Genomic DNA, 9,593 nt, shown 5'->3' on the forward strand with positions numbered 1-9,593 from the left:
CACACATGCTACAACTTGCAAAACAATATTATGTTTTACTTTAAATATTCATATTTATTTTAAAGAAATTAAGAGGAAAAAATGAACTTCTATATTTACCCCCATATTTACCATTCCCAGTAATTGTCACTCCTTTTTGAGGAGCCAAGTTATCATCTGTTTTCATTTTCTATCAGCCTGAGGAAACTCCTTTAGCACTCCTACTCGTATAAGTCTGAGGCTGATGCACTCTTTTAGCTTTATTTTAGCTAAAAATGTGTTTATTTTGAAGACTTTTTCTGGTTACAGAATTCTATTTTTTCCAATTTTACTAAAGTATGATTGACAAATAAAAACTATATTTATTTAAGGTGTATGTGATGGTGGATATTCACATACATTGTGAAATTATGACCACAATCAAGCTAATTAACATATCCACCATCTTACATAGTTGCCATTTTTGTGTACCTGTGTGTGGTAAGAAAACTTGACATCTACCTCTTCATAAATTGCAAGTATGGAACATATTATAATTAACTTTAGCCATCATGTCACACTTATTCATTTAATAACTGAAAGTTCATGCCCTTTGATCAATAGCTCCCCTTTTCCCCTACCCTTTAGCCTTTGGTGACCATCATTCTCTCTGTTACTATGAGTTTGGATTTTTCTTTCCTTAGATTCCAAATATAAGTGAACTCATGCAATATGCGTCTTTCTGTGTCTGGCTTATTTCACTTAGCACAATGTCCTCTGATACCACACAGAGTATTTTCACTGCCCTGAAAATCATTTCTGGGTGGCTGGCCCAGTGGCGTAGTGGTTAAGTTTGTGTACTCCAGTTTGGCATCCCAGGGTTTGCAGGTTTGGATCCCAAGCACAGACCTAGCACTGCTCGTGGTGGCATCCCATGTAAAATAGAGGAAGACTGGCACAGATGTTAGCTCAGGGACAATCTTCCTCAAGCAAAAAGAGGAAGATTGGCAACAGATGTTTGCTCAGGGACAATCTTCCTCACACACACACACAAATCATTTGTGCTCTGCCTATTCACCCCACCCCCCAACCCCTGATCTTTTTACTGTTCCTTTAGTTTTGCTTTTTCCAGAGTGTCGTGTAGTTGGAATCACATAGTATGTAGCCTTTTCATATTGGCTTCTTTCACTTAGTAATATGCATTTAAGATTCTACCATGTCTTCTCATGATTCAATAGCTCATTTCTTTTTAGCACTGAATAATATTCCATTATCTGGATGTGCCATAGTTTATTTATCCATTCAACTACTGAGGGATGTCTTAGTTGCTTCCAAGCTTTGGCTATTATGAATAAGGCTGCTATAAACATCCATGTTCAGGTTTTTGTAGATGTAAGTTTTCGCTCCTCTTGGATAAGCATCAAAGAGCATGATTGCTGGATCATAGGGTAAGAGTATATTTATTTTTGTAAGAAATCTCCAAATTTTCTTCCAAAGTGTCTGTACCATTTTTGCATTTCTACCCATAATGAATGAGCATTCTTGGTCTCCACATCCTCACCAGCATTTGCTGGTGTCAGTGTTCTGGATTTTGGCTATTCTAATTGAGGTGTAATAGTATGTCACTGTTGTTTTAATTTGCATTTCCCTGATGACATATGATGTGGACCACCTTTTCAAGTGTTTATTTGCCATCTGTATATCTTCTTTGGTGAATAAATATATTTTTTATTTATGCTATTACATTAGAATTTCCTTTTGGTTTTTCATAGTAGTGTCTATTGCTCCACTGAGATTTCCAATCTTTTCATTTGTTACAAGCATATCTTCCTTTACCTCATTTATTTTAGTCAAAATCCTGCTTTAAAGTCCTTAAAGAACATGCTGCTTCTGTTCATTCTCCAAAGAAACAGGAACTTCATCCATTTAGTTTTGGAAGCAAATGCCTAAAGATATATAAGGCTCTTAACATAAAAAGCAATGAACACATCATTAAAATAATTTCTAGAAATTTAATAACTACTATAGGGGACCCATGAAGAAAAAAAAATGAGAGCCTCCATATGATCCCACAGTAAGATCTTTCTGCTACGGTTGCTTCCTAATATCTGACAAGTTGGTTCCAATGGGATAACAATGACTATATCTCCCTGTGATGGTTAGTTTTATGTGTCAACTTGTGGTTAAGCTATAATACTCAGTTATTTAATTAAACACTAATCTAGGTGTTGCCATAAAGATAGTTGATAGATGCAGTTGACATCTACAATCAATTGACTTTAACTGAAAGGGATTATTTTCGATAATCTAGGTGGGCCTCATTAAGTCAGCTGAACGCATTAAGAGCAAAGCTGAGGTTTTGCTGAAGAAAAAGAAATCCTGCCCACAGACTGCAGGTTCAGCTCCTGTGCAAGATTCTCTAGCCTGTCAGCTTACCCTGGAAAGTTGTTAACACCTAATCAGACATATATATATGTGAAGAACACATAGGAAGGAGCCATTATCTTTGGCTGTAGATATTGAAGAAAGTTTCCAGGCAGGTCATGTTTGGACTTGATGGGATTTGAAGATTGTAGGGACATTCTTCAGGCAAAAGATGCTAGAAGGCCAATTTACAACTAGGCACTGACATATACAAGACAAATGTGGAAAAATCTTCTGTGCTCAGGGAAAGGTCACTACAATGTGGCTGGAACATAAGAGCAGCATGAAAAGTGGCAAGAAATGGGACTGGAATGATGGATTCAAATGTGGTCATAGACTGCCTCAAAGGTCCTGCTAAGGATTTTGAATTTTGTTCCCAGGGTTATTAGAAAACCCTAGAAGACTTTGGAGTAGGGTGATGGTATGATCTAATCTGTGTAAATGGGTAATGGTTTGGCAGGGGCAAAACAAGGGATAGGAATATCAGTCACACTGTTTATCACAGTGTCTGGGTTTGCAGTTTTATATGGTTTTGTTCTCACTTCCCCTCTAGATTCAGTTTCAAGTCCTTTTGACCAGTTTGATCTCCCACCAAAGCTCCTCTTCTCCATCTTTTAGAAATGCAGGGCAAAAGCTTGAACCCCGAGCAACCCACAAGACTGGATGAATGCTGTTGGAGTTAAGTTTAAATAGTAAGCAGATGCGGTTTGAGCCAGGTACGTCTCAACTGTAAGTCTGGGCATGGAAATTGCAGCATTTGGACAGGCCTGGGCATCAGAGATAATGATGTTTGAGAGCAAGTCACACAAAAATAACCTCTGATCCTAGGGCAAAGGCTGTTCACTCTCTGCCCTCGGTTATGCTCCCAGGTCTGCGTGGTGAGAACAAGGTTCTTGGGAATGTGTCTGCGGTCAGAATTTCTAAATTGTACTTTGCCTTTTATTAAGAAAGGTGTAGAGTTACCAGGCCTTCCGGGTGGTTCTTACATTATTCATGCTTACACAGAGCATCCTAGATGACTCCAAGGCTGTGGAAATTATACCTGAGAAGAAAGATACAGAGAAGAGCACATACCCTTTTGTCAACCAAGAGTTGGTGTGAAGTGGTAAAAGAAGAACACTTTGGAAGTGGGACAGCACAGGAGGAAATTAAATGAAATTATGCCGGAAGTATCCAGGTTTCAATATTATTGCCAATGAGAGGAATGAAGAAGGTATAAATTTTTATTTTGAGTCTCAACGAAGAACTATTCTTCTGACCAAAAGCATCAAAACTCCTCAAAGAGAGACAGGAGATATATCTGCTTAATGGGTGATTAGCAGGCATTTTAATACATTTATTGTAGGTGACACACGTGCATAGAAATCAGTTGATAAAGTCTATACTCAGAATGAGCATTAAACAAAGACAAGTGAAAACTTAATGAAGAGATTGACGTCTTATGGTGGAATGGCAAGGGGACATGGAACAAAAGGAAAAGAAAATCGGCCATGCCAGAAGAAGAGGACTCCGTGCACAGAGATGAAGCCTCTTGTCTCCAGGCCAGTGGGAAGCTTCTGGCCCACAGCCCAGTCTCTGACCTTGAAGGGTTATTCCTGCTCCAGTCATTAGAACAGGCTGCCAAAATGCCAGCATTGCCAGGCCTCAATGGCTACTATTTTATGCCAATGTTCTCTGTGACTCTTTGTAGCCAGCACATTCTATCAGCTTCCCTTCAGTGGTTGCTGTTCAAACATAAAACCCCATAGTCATTTCTGCTTACTCATATTTGCATCCTCATACTGCTCTGATTTTCTCAGTTTTGGTTCCAATCTGACTGCTCCTTTGTCTTTCAAAAGTTCCAGTAAGACCTCTGGAATATTTCATTATGAAGAAATCCTCTGTCTTCTCCCCTGAAAATACAATTTTCCTGTTAGCCCTCTCAAATGAAAGCTCTTGTTCTTCTGTATTTCACCTTGTTTATTGTCAGGAGATAGGTCTGATGTTTTCTTTGCTTCTTAATGCTACTTCCAGATTTTCATTAATCCAACTTTCTTGTAAAAACTCCTATTCCTACAACCTCCATCCTCACCCATCGCTGTTCCCTATTGGCTTCACAGTCCCTCTTATTCATTAATTCATCATGGATTCTGGCCCCACATCAGCTGCTACATCATTATGGGAAAGACTTTAATTTCCATGTTGATGAGCCATCCAGCATCTAACACCATCAGCCCTTGTGGCCTTCACTTCCACTCCATTCCACTCCAACTCAGTCATTCCCTTTTGTGGCCACCCCATAGACCTTGTCATAACCTACAATCTTTCCTTCTCTGAAATATTAAGCTTCAATTTCTCAGATAAATCACCTTCCTTGTCCCTCAATATCTTATTTCCATTTTAACTGTCCTTCAACCTACTTGGTACCTTGAACCTTTCATTTCTTCCCATTCTATCAGCTGAATTAAACTCTCATCTTTTTCTATCCAAAATGGGTCCCCTAATGGACCATTGAACTTCTCTCTCATTAGTCTTTCAGTTTTTCCCCCCCATCTTTCCTATTTATCTGTCTAACATAAACCTAACTTTGGTTTAATATTTTAATATCTCATTTTTTTCTTCCACTTCTATACATGAATTGGTTAGTGTTTCTGGAAAAAGCAGACAACCACGCAAACTGACCACTCCACAAACTCACACTTGCTAAATTGAACCAAGTGTGGTTTACCATTCTCTTTATCAGCTCTTGGTCATCTCTCCTTTCTGTTTCCCACTTACACTCTTTCAAACCTTCACTGGTCTCAAGTGCCCCACCCAGCACCCACCTTCTTCACTCTCAGCAATGATCTTTTGCCTTTCAAGAGCTCTAGAAAACTGAATCTTCTCAGTCCCTCTACCAGCGTTATCTACATTCACATCAACTGCTGTCCTGCAGTCTAAGAGATTGAGTTGTCCTTCCTCTTGATCACAGCCAACCACTTATTGGAGTCCTGAGTACCTCCTTCTCTACTTCCACTTCAGCTTGCCTTTTTCAATCATCCCACTTCTCTCCTGAATTACTCTTTCATTCCTTCTCCTGAGCCAATAACATTTCCAGTCTCTCTCATCTTAAAAGAAAATTTAGGATACCTCTTGAGTCTTACCTGTCTTTCTACTGACTGTCCAATGTCTCTGCTCCTTTTCTAAATCCAAACCCTTTAAATCTCTCAAAAGAGTAGTCTACACTCACTACTTCTACTTCCTCACCTTCCACTCACTCCTCAAAACACTGCCACTATGCTGCCAGGACTAGCAAGAGATAGTTACCAATATCTTTGAATTGTTAAATACCTTGGATATTTTTCAATAATTTCAGAAGTTGTGTGTGTCTGTGTATCTCCTACCCACACCTCTTCTCAAAGCTTCAAATTATTATCCAGCTTTCTACTGGAAAACTCCTTCAGCATGTCCCACAAGCACCTCAGTGTCAACAGGTGCAAAACTGAGCTTATTAATTTTCTGTTTGAGCCAGCTCCTCCTTCAATTTTGCCCGATACAGATGCTGGCACTGCTATTCACCCAGTCACTGGAGACTAACAGCTAGGAGGCATTTTGACTCGTCAATAATCAAGACACGCCAACTTTATATCCTCAATATTTCTAGGATGTGTCGTCTTTTCTGTCTCAAATGGCCACTCAAGTTGTTATTTTTATTATCGTTTACCTATAACACTTCAACGACCCATCTTTGGTTGCCTTGTCTCCAATATTCCCTGCCGTAGTCCACACTGCAGAGTGACCTGGCTGAAAATGCAGAGGAGATATTGTTGTTTCCCTGATTAAACTCTTGAGTAGTTCTTCATTTCCTACAGATAACATAGATAACATATAGATCTAGCCCTCTAACAGTACTTCCCCCCATTTCCAGCTTAGTACTTTATCATTCAACAACGTCAAATTGCTAGCTCCCTCTACACAATGATATTTCTCTAACTTTGATTCTTAAGTTACACTGAACTCTGCTAAAATGCTCTTCCCCAGCACTGGTCTTTCACTCACTCACTTTCAAACTTTAAATTCCAAATTCTATATTACTCCCCTCAGAATGCATTTCCGGAATGATTTATTCTTTGTGTTCTCCTAGTATCCCAAACACATCTCCACCAAAATGGCCATGGTTGAGATTACCAATAAACTCTATTTTACCAAACCCAGCAATCAATTATCTACTATCATTTTCCTTAAACTCTGCAGCCTTCGAAAAAGATGACTACTTCTAATTTTTCGAAATACCTTCTTCTCTTGGTTTCTGTAACATTAGTCTTTGTTTTTCCTTCTATAACTAACTGAAGCTTTTCAGTTTCTTCTGTAAGTTGCTCTTCCACTGCCTCCAGCATGGATGTTAGAATGCCTCAGATCTCAACCTTCAGCCCTCTTCTCTCCTATATCTAAACCTATTTCCGAGCAATATCATTCACAACATTTAAATATCAAGTGTATGTAATAACTCTTACATCTATGTCTCCTGTATTGACCTCTTCCCTGAGCTTCAGATCTGCATATTTAGTTACAGTCTTAAACTCAAGAGATTCCTAAAAGCATTCTTGATTCATAATTTCCTTTCTTCTCTCATCTTGCCTACATTAGTAGCAAAACCATCCACCGTAGCTCAGCCCCAAACCTAGGGATCACCTTTGGGTATTCCATTTCTCTTACACTTCTCTCCAAATTTATATTAAATCTGACACTATCCATTATCTCCATTGCTATGCACCAGTCCTAATCATCATCTTCCATTATCTGCAATAGCCTCCAAATTATCTCCCTGTTTCCACCTTGGCCCATCTTGTCCATTCTCTGCCCTGCATAAAGTTAAATTAAATCATACACTAGGTTGTATCAAACCCTTGCATAAAACCCTCCAATAGCTTCCAATTGTACTTAGAATAAAAAGCAAACTCCTTAACCACGACCTGCAAAGCCCCAGTGATCTGGGCCTGCCTCTGCTCTTGACCTTATCTCACTCCACTACTTCCCTCATTTGTGAAGCTTTAACCACTCTAGCCTCCTGTCTGTTCCTTTTCCCTCTTTTTCCATATTTTCCTACCTCAACTGCCTTGGCATTTGTGTTCCTTCTTTCTGCCATCTTTTGCTTCTGTTCATTGTACCCCTGTCCTAACTACTCTTTCTAAAGTACCTCAGCCCTCTACTTCATTCACTCTCTAGCCAATTATCACCATTTTTGTCTGTATAACATCATTCTCTGAAATAATAATCACATTTGTATGTGTCCTTATTTAATTTCTGTAAGATCTATGTGGGTAAAGACCTTACCTGTCTGGTCGCTGTTGTATCTCCAGGGCCTAATCCAGCCTGGGATACCGTAGGCATTACTTTCCCTTCTGACCCTTCCCACATGGGTTGTGAGCTTCTTGAAGCAACACTAGTGATTTCTAACACAATGCCTGGCACTCAACTGTTGCTAAAATTTATATTTGCTACACTGGCTAGATCTTTTCATTTGTTCCTTGGAGAAATAAAATTGGGAATTTAGTGAGTTAGCTAAGCGTTTGTCAATTTTGTTTATTGTTTCAAAGAACCAGCTCTTAGTTTCATTGATCCTTTTTATTTTTTTTTAGTCTCTGTTTCATTTTTTTCTGCTCTAATTTTTATTATTTCCTTCCTTCTACTGACTTTGGGCTTTGCTATTTTTCTAGTTCTTTTAGGTATAGTGTTAGATTGTTTATTTGAAATTTCTCTTGTTTCTTGAGGTAGGCCTGTATTGCTTCTCTCTTAGAACCACTTTTGCTACACCTTATAAATTTTGGCATGTTGTGTTTTCATTTCTGCTTGTTTCTAGGTACTTTTGATTTCTTCATTGATCCACTTTTGCTCAGTAACACGTTGTTTAGTCTGCACATATTTGCGATTTTTCCAGGTTCCTTCTTGTAGTTGATTTCTAGTTTCACATGTTTGTGGTTGGAAAAGATGCTTGATATGATTTTAATCTTCTTAAATTTATTGAGGCTTGTTCTATTTCCCAACATATGGCTATCTTTGAAAATGTTCCATGTGCACTTGAGAAAAATGTGTATTCTGCTCTTTTTGGATGGAATGTTCTATATATGTCTTTTAAGTCCATCTGGTCTAGTGTTTCATTTAAGGCCACTGTTTTCTTGTTGACTTTCTGTCTGGATGATCTGTCCATTGATGTAAGTGGGATGTTAAAGTCCCCTACTATTATTTTGTTGCTGTCAATTTTTCCCTTTAGGTCTGTTAATAGTTGCTTTATATATTTCGGTGCTCCAATGTTAGGTGAATATATGTTAATAAGTATTATGTCTTCTTCAGGACTGTCCCTTTTAACATTATGTAATATCCGTCTTTGTCCCTTGCTATGTTTTTTGACTTGAGGTCTATTTTGTGTGATGTCAGTATGGCTACACCCACTTTCTTTTGGTTGCCATTTGCTTGGAGTATCATCTTCCATCCCTTCTCTCTGAGCCCATATTTGTCTTAAGAGCTGAGATGGGTCTCCCAGAGGCAGCATATTGTTTGGTCTTGTTTTTTAATCTATCCAGCCACTCTATGTCTTTTGATTGGTGAATTCAAACCATTTACATTTAGAGTGATTATTGGTATATGAGGACTTAATACTGCCATTTTATCTTTTGCTTTCTGATTTTTCTGTATTTCCATTGTTTTTTTTCCCCTTCCATGTCTGGCTGCCATTTCAGCTTAGTGGTTTTCTGCGATGTTTTTCTCAGTTTCCTCTTTATTTATGATTTATGACTCTGCTCTGATTTTTCGGTTGCTATGAAGTTTGTGTAAAAGATCTCACAGATGAGATAGTCCAGAAAACTTGGAGTTTATACCAACACTCATTATATTATATATGGTATGTTATATATAAGTGTGCCCAAGTCAATTGCGAACTAGCTTTATATAGTTCTCATTCTAGGATGGGGATTTAATCATGTTCAACTAATTTCTTTGTTGTCTGTTGTAAAAGTCTGAGTTAGAAAACTTTTGTAGCAGAGAGATAGAGACACATCATGTCTGGAAGGTTTGAGTCTTGCCTTGGTTACTCTGGGGTGTAGAAGTGGCCAACCAGATAAACATCCTTTCCATAGAAGGCTGGGCTAAGTCCATAGCTGCCATAAGTGCCATGTCCTATAATTTCACCTCAGTTATCCATTTATGAGCCCAAGAACTAGTCATATTTTTGCTATTTGTTTTCCTCTGGCTGATGC

The sequence above is a fragment of the Equus asinus genome, chromosome 10 (genome assembly GCF_041296235.1).
Source record: "Equus asinus isolate D_3611 breed Donkey chromosome 10, EquAss-T2T_v2, whole genome shotgun sequence".
NCBI lineage: Eukaryota > Metazoa > Chordata > Mammalia > Perissodactyla > Equidae > Equus > Equus asinus.